Consider the following 15,007-nt stretch of genomic DNA (forward strand, 5'->3'; position numbering starts at 1 on the left):
ATTAAATGCAGTCACTGGCAGTAACTAAGCAGAGCAGTAGTTCTGGTAATTACCAAAGAATTGTTTTATAAATGCCCTCACAGCAGTCTGGTTTTAAATTAGTGCCTTAAACTTGTCAGCTATTTTGTTGTAAGTTTCTTGTAGTTTTAACACTTTTATCACCCTTTTATGTTGCAGAGGGCATACCATAACTTTGGCAAGGGGTATTATGTTATAAAATGTGATATGCTACATTTAAAATGCATTTTTATTTCAGCAGAGTGCTAAGTCATCAAGCTATAAAGTATTTGAAAATGGAGACAGTATCTTGTCTTTTTTTACACTTCTACCCCCTTTTTTGACTCAACACTCTCTCCTATCTTATGGTGCATTCACACAAAAATGGGCTGAGAAGTTTCGGGTTGGTGAACATTTGGCTAATAAGTTTACAGCCTTTTTTTAAAAAAAAACTTGTTACATTTAATACAGGTTTTACTGTCGGCTGAATAGAACTGTACTGATCACATCCAGTTGACAATCTGCATTTGTGTTTTTATAACTGACTTTATAAAGAAATGTACTGATTGCCAATCAAGTTTGATAAATTCTAGGGTTTTTTATAGGTCTTGGTATACACAGAGTTGAAATGGATGTGCTGCCCCAACACTTCCATGTCACAATGTCAGACTTAAATCAAAGTTGTATTATGGAACCATTTCATGCTTGGGTGTAACACTTGCAATTTGAATTTCTGTCTTCTAATCTTGTTAGGAATATCCTTTCTGTCTAATCAATGTACCTCTTTTATTGAAATCTGAATTATTATGACAATGGGGGGCGGGTGGGGGTGAGGTGGAAGAATCCGAGCACCATTGAATTCACATGCCCCTGAAGAAAAGTCATTCCTAATGAAGAACCAATGCCTTATGAGTCCATTTAGCAAATGATTTGAAAAGGATCTCTTCAATCAATGAATTTCTTCAAAGGTCAGACCAGCGTTTGCCTATATCCAAGCTAGTGTGTTTTCCTCATTAATATGGTGCATACTAGAACAGCTTTCAGAAAGTGGACCGATTTTATTCTATACAGTGTTAAACAGAACATTTGGGCTCTGCAATCACTATATTGTCGAGTTTTTTTTTTCTCCATTCTGCTGGTCTGCTCAGTTGATTGACCAAAAATCTCCAGAGCACTAAAACGTGATCAAAACAAATCAAAGTTGTGTATGTGATGTCTCTTTAACTGGGTTTGGTTGGTGCTAACTTTTTTAAGAAGTTGACTTTGTGGCTGCCTTAACATGCTGTGAGAAGCTTATAAATTACTTCACCTTGCTTTGAGGTAGTAGCCCAGCAGTATTTACGAAATAGAACCATCTGTAGCCCTTCATTCATGGCCATTAGGCTTGTTTTGTCATTTGACTCAAGGTCTCAATTCGCACCTTCCCCACTTGAAGGAGCTGAGATTAGGTACTGTTTCCCCTTCTGCTCTTGCTCCACAGTAAGTGCGGACAAACAAATTGTGAAGTGGAGATAGCCCTGTTTATGAAATTTAAAAAAACCTGGTAGTTTTGGAGGTGTGCTTTCTTCCTTACTATGGGAAAGTGATGGGCCTTTGCTTGGCAAGTGCTCATGGTGACTTAGTCAAAATCAGATGATCATTGGGAATCACGTGCACACCTATATCCCGTCACTGCAATATATTGGAGTATTCAGACTGACCTTCAACTCGAGGTGGTGAGTAATACTGCTGTGGACTGTTAGTTGTAATTGCCTGATAGCCAAATGCATTTCATTTGTAGATTTTTCTTTCTAATTTGAAATGAGTTGTATGATGAACATTTGAAGATGGCCCTTTTGAGAATAGTGATACCCATGGTGCATCTGTTGTTTGACTGTTTGGAAGAAAATGTTTATTTTAGTGCAGAATTACAAGGAACTAATGAAGTATCTGATGTAAGGATACTGGTATTAAGGCAAGGTGTCCAAGGTTATGTCTTCATGGGCCACGTAGCTGAACACCATGGAGTGTCTCGTGGGTTCATGTTTAAAATTTAAAATGGTATTCACATTAATTTGCATACCCCCTCAGTTGTTGATGGAATGGATAGAGTATTCTGGTTTGGAATTTTTTCACCGGTGAGGCATCTCACTAGATAAAGAACGTCTCTTCTCAAACCTCCAGGCCCATAAAATCAAACAGGACAAATCAACATATGAGTTAAGTGCCAATAAGTTATTTGGGACAAGGGCCAGATTGCGAGAGCTTGGAACCTTCATGTGGCCCACAGGCTGCAATTTGGACACCCCTGTTAAGGAGCTTGCCTGATCTCTGCATTTGAATCACTTCCTCAAACGTCTCCAGATTTTAGGTTGTACTTGTCTGTCTACAATCTCTTATTTGCATATTGTACAGTCAACCAGATGGACGCAATCTCGGTGCTGACAACAACCTTTAGAAGAAAATGATTTGCTTTTTTCTTTCAGTTAATCGTTCAAAGCTTAAGGTTTGGAAAGTGTTTCTTATTTGAAATAAAATTACCAATTTTTGTCTTGTTTCTTGTCCAACATTTTTTTTCTTAAGATTGAGTTGTTTCTTAATTAAACTGGAATTCAAACTTCTGGAACTGATTCATTTTTCTAAAGCCGTCCACTCTGTCCCCATTCAAAACCACAGCTAATTGTTTTAAATATTGTAAAATTACCCTTTATAACAATGATTGCAAGCATCGATATCTTAATTGCACTTGCCCATCTTAATTTTGTTAAATATATTTCACAGTTGATCTCACTGTTCAGCCGTATTGCTGTGGAATATTTTAATCCTTAAGTGGCATCAATTCTGTTATATTTGTGGGCACTTTTTGATCTCCTGTGACATTGCTCGTAAGTCAGAGAGGAGCATAATCCTCGAATTGGTATTAAAAGGTGGTGTATAACTTGAGCTGGGCATGCAATAAATTCTTGTGGCAACATTTTATTTTGGAAGCAGTCTGTTTAATATATATGGTTATTTTGTCGCCCTGTAATTGCACATCCCTGCCAGTGAGGGTGCCGCAACATATTTGCACATGTGGATTAAAGAATTTACAACAAAGATTGATGGGAACTATGTAAACCTAGATGCAGCTCAGATTATTAAGCCCATCATGTCTGTGCCAGTGCTTTGAAAAAGTTATCCAATTAGTCCTGCACCCCTCTTTGCCCATAGCCCTGTAATCTCTTCTCTCTTCCCAAGTATTCCTTTTGAAAGTTAATAAATTTGATTCCACTCTTAGGCATTGCACTTAAGATCACATCTCATTGCAACAAAGAAAATTCCCCATGTTGCTTCCAGTTTTAGTTCTTTGCCAATCATCTTAAATATGTAATTTGGTTACCAACCCTTCTGGAAACAATTTTGTCTTTATTTACTCATTTTTGAATGCCTCAATTCTCCTGTTGACCTTCTGTGCGCTCGAGCAGAACAACCCCAGCATCCCATTTTTTAAATTCATGGGATGTAGGTGTCACTGGCTAGGCCAGCATTTATTGCCCATCCTTGAGAAGGTGGTAATGAAGTGCCTTCTTGAACTGCTGCAGTCCACATGGTGTAGGCACACCTGCAGAGCTGTTAGGGAGTTCCAGGATTTTGACCCAGTGACAGTGAAGGAACAGCAATATATTTCCAAGTCAGGATGATGAGGGGCTTGGAGGGCAACTCCCAAGTGCTGGTGTTCCCATGTGTCTGCTGCTCTCATCCTTCCAGAGGGTAGTGGTCATGGTTTTGGAATGTGCTGTCCAAAGAGGCTTGGTAAGTTCTTGCAGATGGTATGCACTGCTGCTACTGTGTGTTGGTGGTGGAGGGAGTGAATGTTTGTGGAGGGGGTGCCAATGAGGCGGGTTGCTTTGTTCTGGGTGGTGTTGAGCTGCGCTCTAGTCTCTGTAAATAAACTGAAATCCCCGGTACCATTCTAGTAAATACATTTTGGATGTAACATTTTTACATCCAATATTAATATAGTCTACAAAATGTATTGGGTTAAACATTTCAATTTCTGTAGTAACCCAGCAATTTTAAGAACTTGCAACATTCCCTTACATGTTGTTTGAGGCCTGTGCTTAAAACCACGTTCCGCTTGGGTTGAATGGCCTAGTTCAGTGCTCTAGATTGCCTTTCTTTGGTAACTTTATTTCCTGGTTTAAAACCAGTTTCTAACTATGTTTGATCTTTTTTTATTATTGCCTTGACCCAAGCACCTTTTTAATTAGATCCTGGTTGTCCAAACATGAACATTCTGATCCTTGGAATAACTAGATCAGACTGATGGACAAATTGGGGCAGTGGGCAGTGACCGCACCTGTCCTATAGTACAACGACCTCAATCTAGCCTGACTCAATTGAAATCTTAACTTAGTTATTTTTAACATTTGCCAAACTTTTACTTTTTAAAAATTATTGTGCTGTTTTGCTGAATTGTATCTACATCTTTGAACCCTAGGAGGCCTAAAATAGCCATACATGATTGTGAAATATGGAACTATCACCATGAAAGCCAGGGCCCAGGAAACTTCCAAAGACTGTAGGAGAGGTGAGGTAAAGCAGGAAGTTTTGATTAAGTGGCACTGGGTTTGGATTTTAAAAACCTTAGCTTTGCAAGAGGGCAGGCAGATGAGTGGCAGAAGTACTGAGATTCTTTATTCAGGGACTACAGTGGGTCTAATTTCAATATAATAGGGGTGAAAAGTTTGAAGTGCAGAAACAATATGGGGATTTCAAATTAACAGAATCGGTATGAAAGGTATAGAGGAGGCAACATTCTTAAGCATTCAGGAGAACTGTGGAAGCTGGTCAGCAAACTCGAGTCTGGCAGTTCTTAGGATTAGTTTTAGGGGATGAAGGGGTATCAGTGGGAGAGCATTTTGGTGGTCATGATCATAAGTCAGTTAGATTTAGTATAATTATGGAAAAGGGCAAAGATGGATTAGGAGGAAAAAGTTCTTAATTGGAGCAAGGCTAATTTTACTAAGTAAGCTAAGGTGTGATTTAGCAAAGATGAACTGGAAATAACTTAAAACAAGTGGGAGGCTTTGAAGGAGGAGATAGCAAGATGTCAGAATAAATACATTTCCCACAAAGGAAAAGGTTGAACTCCCATATCAGACATACTGCAAAAAAAGGAACCTTGCTGAACTGGAGAAAGCATAGAGACTTCTAGAAAGTGCAGGGATAAGATTTAAAAAGGAAATTAGAAAAGCAAAGAGAAGGGCATGAGTAAATGTTGACAAGTAAAATCAGGGAAAGCCCTAAGATATGTAATGGGAAAGAGGATAACTAAGGAATAAGAGCATAAGATGGAGGAGCAGAAGTAGTCCATTTGGAACATCGAGTCTGCTCCACCATTCAATGAGATCATGGCTGATCTGATAATCCTTGCTCCACTTTCCTGCCTTTTCTCCATAATCCTCAATTCCCTTACTGATTAAAAATCTGTCTATCTCAGCCTTGAATATGCTTAACGACCCAGCTTCTACAGACCTCTGTGGTAAAGAATTCCACAGATTCACTTCCCTCATTTCTGCTCCCATGTCTTATGGTCTAAAAGAAATTCCTCCATCAGTCTTAAATAGGTGACCCCTTGCTCTGAGATTATGCCCTCTGGTCCTATACTCTCCCACAAGAGGAAACAAACAAACTCCCAGCATCTACCCTGTCAAATCCCCAAAGAATCTTCTTTATGTTTCAATAAGATCGCCTCTCATTCTTCTAAACTCTGTTATTACATCCTTTATAATAGATTCCAGCATTTTCCCAATGACAGAGGTTAAGCTAACTGGCCTATGGTTAGCTGTTTTTTTTTGTCTCCCTCCCTTTTTGAATAAAGGTGTTACATTGGCAGTTTTCCAATTCTCAGGGACTTTTCCAGAATCTAAGAATTCTTGGAAGATTACTACCAGTGCTCCACTATCTCTGCAGCTATTCCCTAGGATACAATCCACCAGGGCCCAGGTGACTTATCGGCCTTTAGCCCCATTAGTTTCCCTAATATTTTTTTCTTTAGTGATAGTTATTGTATTTATTTCCTCCCTCCCTTCTCTCCTCTTTTCCCTTGCCTTTTGCCCCAAAATTCCAAAAGGGTAACCTGTGTGTGAAGGTGGAAGATGTGAACATGGTTCTTTATGCTGTCTGTCAAGAGGGGGGCCAACACACTGTAAAAGTTTGAAGTATTGAATGGGATAAACAGAGGAAATATTAAGGGGTTTGGCATCTTTAGGTATCACCAGGCGTGGATGAAATGTATCTAGGGCTGTTAAAGGAAGCAAGGGAAAATATTCAGGCCATTTTCTAATCATCTCTGGCTGCAGGGGTGATGCCAGAGAATTGGAGGACTGCTAACAGTCCCATTTCAAAGGGGAGAAAGGGGTAGACTGAGTAGTTACAGGCCAGTCAGCCTAAGCTCTGGTGGGCAAATTATTGAACAAAAAAAAACTGAAGGACAGTATCAGGAAGATGCAGATTAATCAATGTAGATTTAAAAAAAAAGTTTGTTCTGGGGAAGTATCAGTGAGGGTCGTACATTTAATGTGCACATGGATTTAAGCCAGACTTTCGACAAGCTCTTACGTGCACTGGCCAGATAAATCCATGGGATCCAAGAGAAAGTGGCAAGTTGAATCCAAAGTTGGCTCAGTGGCAGGAAGGTATAGGTAATATTGAGTGGGTGTTTTTGTGACTGGAAAGCTGTTTCCAGTGGCTTTCAGTACAGGAGGAGACCATTCAGCTAATCAAGTTAATCCTGGCTGTTTGCATGAGCAACTCACTTAATCCTACTCCCTGCCTTTTCTCTGCAGTGCTACAAAATTTTCAGATATTGTCCAATTGTCTTTTGAAGGCCTCTAGTGAATCTGCTGGAAGAAGATTCAGGCAGTATATTCCATACCCTAACAACTCGAGGGATATAAATGTTTTTCTTCTGCCACTGTTGCCTCTTTTGTCAGTCACTTTAAATTGTGTCCTCATTGATTCTCAATCCTTCTGCCATCTGCCCCTCATGATTTTGAACCCCTCTATCACACCTCTTAATCTCTGACTTGTAGGACAGAATGCTGGACTTAGTGAAAATAAATATTGGCCCCTTAAAAGCAGACACGGGAGAAATTGTAATGGAGAGTTTTTAAAAATTGCAGAGGAAGTAACACTAGTAAAGAAAAGGTATTGGAAAAATTAATGAGACTAAAAGCTGACAATCCCTTGAAACCTGATTGCTTACAGCCTGAAGTTAAAGAGCTGGCTGCAGTGACAGTGGGTTGCATTTGATCTTCCAGAATTTTGTAGATTCTAGTGGATAATAGTCAAAAATGCTGGAATCTAGTATGGACATAGTAATTGGGCACTACTGTTCTAAGTTTTATGATGAGGAAAATCATATTTGACATGTCTATTAGTTTATTTGGTGGTATAACCAGGGTAGATAAAGGAGAACCAGTAGATGTAATATATTTGGATTTTTAAAAGGCATTCAATAGGGTGCCCACACAGGGACCTGTTTACAAGTTTATGGCTCATGGGATTGTGGGTAATATATAGCATGACTTGAGAATTGGTTAACAGAAAACAGTAGAAGCGGGTAATTTTCAGGATTGCAGGGTGTAGCTAGTGGAGTGCTGCAATGATCCATACTTGCACCTTTGCTGTTCGTGATCTATATCAATGACTTAGATGAGGGGGGCCAAGTGTAATATGTTCAAGTTTACTGATATAAAGTTAGTTGAAAAAGTAAACTTTGAGGATGACACAGGCTGCAAAGGGTATAGACTAGTTAAATGATTGGGCAAGAATGTGATAGATGAAGCATAATGTGGGGAAGTATGAAATTATCCACTTCTGTAGGAAGAGAGGAAAAATAGTCTTTTTATAAGATGAGAGACTGGTAACTTGGTTTTCAGAGAATTTGGAGTATCCTTGTACACGAATCACAAAATTATCATGCATATTCAGCAAGCACTTAGGCAAATAGTTTTATTGCAAAGATGTTGGAGTATGAAAGCAAGGAAATTTTGCTCTAGTTAAGTTGAAACTTTGGTGGGACTACATATAGTCTTACTTAAGGGAAGATATACTTTGCCTTAGGGTGCAAAGAGAGCTCACTAGATTGATTCCAGGGTGAGGGCTGTCCTATGAGGGTCCATGGGTAGAAAGAATCTATATTATCTGGAGTTTAGAAAAATGAGAATGATGTCATTGCAATGTATAAAATTCTGAGGGGGCTTAACAGTGTAGTTGCAGTTAGGTTTCCCACTGGAATGAGAGAGAGCTCTTCAGGCAAGTGAAGATTGTTTTGTCACACTCCCGACTAATGCCTTGTAGTTGGTGAACAGGCTTTGGGGATCAGGAGAGTTAGACACTGCAGAATTTCCAGTCTCTGACCTACCTCTTTGTAGCTACAGTATTTATATGGCTATTAAATTTTATATAAAATTTCTGGTTAATGGTAACATTCCTCTCTCTTCCTCTTTTTACCCCCCCCCCCCACCCCCCAAAACCAGGATGTTCATGGCAGGGGATTCAGCAATAGTAATGTCATTGAGGAGAGATGGTTATTAACTAACATTTGTGTGACATGAGCATTATTTGCCACTTGTAAAGGAGAATATCATTTTTTTCCAATTTTCCTGTGGGACCCTGTAAAGCAGGCTTTTGGGGACTTTGCACAGGTGTGTGTGAGAGAGACTAATTTAATTAAACTGAAGACAGACTGCAAGGTTTAAATCTTCAAAGGGTTAGGTGTAAAAGCAGGCATTTTGAGGTGGTGATGAACAAGTTAAGATGGGATACCAGTAAATACAACATGAATAAGAATTTACATTAGGCAATAAATGAGTTGAATTTTTCATGATTTTCAAAGAGAAATAAAAGGAATGTTACAACTGGCAGAGATCATAAATGAATAAAGCAACGTTATTAAGTTTATTTTTCCCAAAAGTAGTGCCCATAAAGACAATATGAAAGATTTTTATGTTCTGGGAAAGGTAACTTCCAAAGAAAGTTAAAGGGAAAAAAAAACATTTCAGGAAACATTGAAAGCTGTGCTATGAGGACAGACCTGTGAAGTAAGCAGCTTCTAGCCACCCCAGAGAATTTTTTGTTCCAGAAAGCAAGGTTTTGTTACATAGTCGTAAAGCACAGAAAAAGTCCCTTTGACCCATCAAGTCTGTGCCAGTCAAACAAGTACCTAACTAATTCTAATCCCATTTTCCAGCACTAAGCCCATAGCCTTGTATGCCAGGGCATCGCAAGTGCACATCCAAATACTTAAATGTTATGAGAGTTTCTGCCTCTACTACCCTTTTAGACACTGAGTTCCAGATTCCCTCCACCCTCTGGGTGAAAAACTTCTTCCTCACATCCCCTCTAAGCCTCCTACCTCTTATCTTAAATCTATGCCCCCTGGTTATTGATCCCACCACCAAGGGGAAAAGTTCCTTCCTGTCTACCCTATCAACCCCCTCAAAATGTTATACATTTACAAGCCTTGGAATTTCCATTGTTGAGTGAGGAGAAGCCTCCCCTATAGCAACAGTGGTGCCTTGTGGTAATATTACTTTTTTTATATATAGATTAAGCATCTATAGGGGCTGTTGCCTGGAAAAGGGTGTTTATTTGTGACTTCTGTTCATTCTAATTCCTGCTGAATATTCAGCAGGAAGTCCATTATTTGTTTGAGTGGCTTGTTTTGCATGTGTTTATTATTGGCTGTTTTCTTTCCCTCTTCAAACACCTTTTTCACCTTGTGGAACTGCTCTGCTAAAGCATTCTTCAAATCAGGGTTTTCTCCTAATGAGAATCGGAGCTCTGTCACCAAATGTTACTAAAGCAACTTCCAGGGGGACGGTGTTCATGACAGTGTACGGGTTATACCACTGAACATATGGCCTGAACCAGTAATTCAAGTAAGATGCGAGTTCAAATCTGGGAATTAGAAAAACTGTCCTTGAAGTTGTCATTAAAACCCAACAGGTTCACCAATGTCCTTTATGGAAGGAAAGCTGGTCTGGCAATTTGTGATTCCATTGGCAAGGGAAAGCATTGGCCTCTGCTTCACACTTGCATGTAAGAAGGTATTGTGACATGTGGGACCATGTTGAACTACCCCCACCCCCCCTGCCACTGACCACCCAACTTGCCCACTTGGCCTCTGTGCACTGAGACTTTAACCAGGTGGCAAGTTGTCTCTTTCTGCCCCTTTTGGGCTGGCACCTGGAGGTAATATAGCCCAGGTCATGAAACTGATTTTGAGCAGGTTTGATGCTCATCCCACTCTCATTTTAAAATCATCTCCCTGCCCTCTGTCACTTGTTGCTACTTGAAGAACTAGAAACTGTTGTTGATAGTGTGCAGTTTTCTTTACAGTGGTATCAATGCATCTTGAACCTTCTGCTTCCGGTTCTCCTATTTCATTCTCAATCTTTTTATGAATGTAAAGACCTCACACTTATTGGAAAGTGACCATTAAAGTTTTGGATCGTCGTGAAAAATTCAACTGGTTCACTGAAGTAACCCTTTAGGGAAGGAAACCTGTCATCCTCATCTGATCTGGGCCTATGTGTTACTCCCCACTTCCTCTCCCCCCCCACCCACCACCCTATAGTTGACTGAAATGGCTTGGCAAGTCACTCAGTTAAATCAGTAAATGTCTGCCTTGTCAGTGATGCCCACATCCTCAATTTATAATGAAGAAATTAAGATAGCTGCAGGGTTCCCAAGGGCCATGGAAAACCTGGAAAAGCCATGGAAATTTTTTTTTAAAAAAAAAAGGTCCAAAGCCATTGAAAACTCAGAATTTTATAAACATGGGGATGAGACTTTTCTTTGGAAAAGGTTAGAATTCCACCCAAAATTCGGCAAAACATAGTCTTGTGAGAAACTGAGCTTATTGGATAACTGACACACAATGCAAGGTTCTAATGCTTGTGTAAAGCTACAAATATTAGAATTCATGATGTATTTGAAAGAAAAAAATGGTCACGAAATATTTTAGTTTGGTTATGGAAAATTTACAGTATTTTACTTTGCTGAAGGTGAAGGAACCCTGTATTTTTAAACTTTGTAGTTAGAAAAAGATTTTAACATGCCTATTTTTGGTTTGGAGCTGTATCAACCCCAGTTCTTACCAATTGAGTCATGAGACACATAGTAGTAACAAAGTAAACAGAAAAGTAAACTTGGGTCGATATTTGTTAATTTTACAACCCATAGAAACTTACAGCAAAGATGGAGGCTGTTCAATCCATCATTCCTTTGCCAGCTCTTTGAAAGTGCTGCTCCTAAGTCCCACTCCCTGGCTCTCTTCCCCATTACTCAGCAAGGGTTTCCGTTTCAGGTCTGGATCTAATTATCTTTTGATGCCTCAATTTTTAAATTCTCCAGCCCCACAACCAGGGTGACCAACTCCCGGCAGGAAAAAGGGCGTTTTGGCATTGGCACGATGTAGTGGTGGTGGGATGCTGTGTGAGCAGGGGGGAGGGGTGGTGGTGCCAGAGCTTTTCAAGAAGCAAAGGAGCAGATCAAAGAGGGAAGCATGCACATGCAAAGTTCCAACATTGCAAGTACGGGAGTAAAGACGTTCGGGACTCAAACCACCTGGGGGAACGTGAGACAAGTAACCCAATTACAGGATGATCACATTAAATCTGTGATGGCTGGTCACCCTGCCTGCAATGCTCTGAGATATCTACGCTCATCTGATTCTGGCCTCTTGAGCATCCCAATTTTAATTCCTCCATCATTGGCAGCCATATCTTCAGCTGCCTGGACCTTAAGGTCTGGAACTGCCTCCCTAAGCCTTTCTCTTCCTCTTTCCTCCCTTTAAGAACTTCTGAAAGCCTATCTGTTTTGGTCACCTTTCCTAATAACTGCATAGGGTGAATTGTGCAAGTGGAAGAGGGCATATTCCTTCCCCCACCTCCAGTAAAAAGGTTGGCCTTGAGCCTGCAGATTTTAAAGTAATACTGTGGGGGCAGCCTTAACACAGTTAGTATGGGAATTTTGCCCCTCAGGAACAGGACCTCCTGCCCTTGAGTGCTGCCAGTCAATCTGATTGGCCTGCAGTTGATTACTCCCAGCACTGGCAGAACTCAATCTTGGCAGCTGTTCGGACTGCGAGGGAATTCCTGAGAAGATGATCAATGGATGCTGGACTGAAAGGTAACTCTGGGGTTTTTGGCCAACGAGAGATCAGGAACCCTGTGGGGGTGGGTATGATTTTCAGAGGTGCCTCCGATAGCCACAGGACTATCGCCAAAGGAGGGATTCGCCTTCCCACCTTTTAGCCTCAGTTGTAATAGCAGCAGGCTGGCCTTCTTTGTTCCACCTTCCCCGGCCATGGGTATTATTTTAGCGGAGGTAGACTGGCTGATGCCTTGCCTGCCAAACCTATAATGGGGGACAGCTTGGAGCTGGACTGTAAGGCAGTGGGCTAGCAAGCCGTTTTATTTTACATGCTCCCTGCCAACCTGGAAATATGTTAGTGGGAGGTATAAAAATCACCACCTGTCCAATGTTTGGCTGGGTGTCAACTGTGGTTTGATAATGAGCTTCATCAAAAGTATCTTGGGACGCTTTGCTATGTTAAAGGCACTAAGTGAATATAAGTTGTTGAAAGTTACCATTATTTTTAGAGAATCATCTTGACTAAAATCAAGAGTTGCAGGGTGAAGAGTGATGGAAGGGAATAGTGCTGAAACATTTCTGCCAAGTTATTACTACTGGAACAGATAATATAGTTGGGACCCTGTACTTCTGCATGGTTTGCCTGTCCGAGGGTGAAAACCTATCACTCTTTGGGTTCCAGCAAATAGAACAGAAAAAGTAGCTCCTTGCTGTGTCGGTCACACTTCCTGTCTGACGGCTTGGATGTTGAGTCGCTCAGCTTGTGCTGGGCGAAGGCATGGTTCTCTTGGTGGAACAGCAGGTGTACCTCACAGCAGGACACCAGATAGCTCAGGCAGGCCTGGGCAGCTTTCAGCTTCCACTTCATGCAAATGTTGCAGGCCACCTCACCTGACTTCATTTCTGCACTCCATGCTCCCCTGCAAGATGCATAGAATTGTGTGACCACGGAGCACAGCATCGTGTTGCAGCAGAGGGTCAGTTTCTCCATGAACATCCTCCTACATTGGGGGCAGCAGATGTGCCCTCTTCACAGCCTTCCTCAGCAGCTGTCGGTGCACTCCTGACAGAAGTTGCGCCCGCAGGGGCTGGTGATAGAATTATTCACCAGTTCCGAACAGATGGGAACAGGTTAGCTCCCCCCTCAGAAAGGGAGAAAATCAGAAGTAGAAGCCATGTCCAAGAGTTAGTGCAGCTCAAAATCAAAATGGAAAACACAAAGCGCAGATCTGGGAAACAACCCAACAAAACAGGGAAAGGCAGATGGGGTCCATTCATGTTAGACTTTCAAATTCCTCCCTGCTTCACAGAACAGCCCCAGTCTCCAGCAATCAATGTTACTGACAGTTGTGTGGTTGGCATGATGAATAATTCTATTATTAAAGAATGGGATCATCTCTAGATATCACATCACTTTATTGTTTGCAACAGCTACAGATTAAAACTTCCCCACTTTGCAGATGCACTCTTTGATGTGATGCCGACCCAAGTTAATACAAACTAAAGATATCTTGCGTTTATTTCTTGCACCCTTTCCATCTTCAGGACATCCCAAAGAGTTTCACAGCCAAGTAATTTCGCAGACAAATGCGAGTTTAGAACTTGAATTCAGGTTTAAAAATCTGGAAATAAAAAGCTGATCTCGGTAAAAGTGACTGAGACGCTTTTGAATTGTCATAAAGTCACCTAGAAAAAACCTATTGCCCTTACCCTGTCTGGGTTAATATGTGAATCCAGTCCCACATCAACGTGGCTGATTCTTAACTACCCTCACTCATCATCTTTCTGAGATGGACAATAAATGTTGGCTTTGCATGTAAAAAAAAAAAATGGTCAAATTAATCTGTTTTGAGGGAGTTATTTTAACATTTTACAGAGAAACACCTCTAAAGATTGCAGGTTCCCCTGTCATTTCATACTCCAAAACTACACCTGGTATGTTTGTTGAGAGCCACAATTATCAGTGAAAGCTCCTGAAGGAATAATTTTACTAAAGTACAATGTAGCCCACGTTTCCATAAGCTCGTAGGAGCATAAGTAGCCATTCGGCCCATCAAATCTCCACCATTCAATGAGACCGTGGCTGATCTGATAATCCTCAACTCCACTTTCCTGCCTTTTCCCCATAACCCTCAATTCCATTACTCATTAAAAATCCAACTCTGCCTTTAATATACTGAATGGTCCTGCCTCTACAGACCTCTGCAGTAAAGGATGCCACAGATTGACTACCCTCTGAGAAGAAATTCCTCCTCATCACTGTTTTAAATGGGTGCGCCCTTACTCTGAGATTTTGCCCTCTGGACTTAGACTCTCCTACAAGGAGAAACAACCTCAGCATCTACCCTGTCAAGCCTCCTAGGAATCTTATATGTTTCAATAAGGTGGCCTCTCATTCTTCTAAACTCCAATGAGTACAGGCCCAACCTCTCCTCATAAGAAAATCCCCCCATAACCTAGTGAACCTTCTCTGGACTGCTTACAATGCCAGTATATCTTCCCTTAGATAAAGGGATCAAAATTGTGCACTTTGACGCAGTAAGTTGTTCTGATCTGGAATGCACTGTGTGAAAGAGCAGTGGAAGTTGATTCAATAGTAACTTTCAGATGGCATTTGGATGTACAATTGAAAAGGCAAGATTTACAGGGCTATGAAAAGATGCTGGGATGTGGGACTAATTGGATAGCTCTTTCAGAGAGGCAGCATAGGGACGAATGGTCTCCCATGTCATATCATTCTATGAATCTTGCTGGCAAACTCCCACATGCACATTGCAGCAGACCGTTGGACTTCCCAGGCTCTCAGCTGAGCTATGTTGTGTGGGTCAGAGAGATGAGACCACACCCACCGCCCCCCACCCCCATCTCCTGGGCTGGGAAAGGG

The 15,007-nt window shown here is 41.0% G+C and overlaps 1 protein-coding gene across 2 annotated transcripts in view; it reads left to right on the plus strand.

Annotated features, from left to right (window-relative positions):
• tefm (transcription elongation factor, mitochondrial) overlaps positions 1 to 15,007 on the plus strand; it is a 58,342-nt gene that overhangs the window by 1,191 nt on the left and 42,144 nt on the right. The gene's annotated exons all lie outside the window — the stretch shown is intronic.

This window comes from Carcharodon carcharias, chromosome 22 (genome assembly GCF_017639515.1).
Source record: "Carcharodon carcharias isolate sCarCar2 chromosome 22, sCarCar2.pri, whole genome shotgun sequence".
In the NCBI taxonomy this organism is placed as follows: Eukaryota; Metazoa; Chordata; class Chondrichthyes; order Lamniformes; family Lamnidae; genus Carcharodon; species Carcharodon carcharias.